Here is a 788-nt window from a genome sequence, read left to right as displayed (position 1 = left end):
TATATATATACTATATATATATATATATATATATATATATATACATACACAAATGTGACAGGACACTTTCTGTACTTGCACATTATTTTTTTCTGTTAGTTGTTCAGCCATCTGAATGTTCCCCATTCCACCAAAAAATGCAAAGAAAGCCTTGCACTTTTCAGTTCGAGTTTGATTTCATGCAATGTCTTAAGGAGTAATTGGCTTTGTTGTTTGCTTCAGGCTGAGTGATGGATGAGTCACAAACTTGTCACAGGTAGCTGCTTACACTGTGCGCATCTACTTTTTCATTTAGTCAATTGATACACGTTCTGTCATTTTATTTCCCCAGGGAAAACAATTCCCAGTTGAAGCAAACAAGGGCCTTGCTGAATGTAAATTGGTGGATACACTTGATCTCTAACTGTATTTGTTCAACAAGTTAGTAAATCAGATGTATTGAAGCTCAGAATGTCTGTGATACTCATACATGTGTCATTTAATTTGTATTACCTAATCCAGTTGCCGACTATGACAGGTTAGACAGAACTTTATAAAATAAAAAGTAATTACATGCTAAAAATAACTGTGAAAAATGTATAGAGGTATTGTGGGAGTTGTTTCTGAATGTCATTGTGGCAGCCTGTTTTTTTTAGCACTTCTGTCTTTCATTGATTGAACACAAAACAACTAATTTACTCTTATTCTTTCCCTATGTTCTGTGTCATTAAATCTGTATTAGAAAAATAAATCGCTAAATTTCACTAAATGTTCGTGACAGGTTTGGTCACATTAATTATAGATAGACA

Source organism: Sinocyclocheilus grahami, unplaced genomic scaffold (genome assembly GCF_001515645.1).
Source record: "Sinocyclocheilus grahami isolate Dianchi unplaced genomic scaffold, SAMN03320097.WGS_v1.1 scaffold145.1, whole genome shotgun sequence".
Taxonomy (NCBI): Eukaryota; Metazoa; Chordata; class Actinopteri; order Cypriniformes; family Cyprinidae; genus Sinocyclocheilus; species Sinocyclocheilus grahami.
This window is presented reverse-complemented; position numbering follows the sequence as displayed.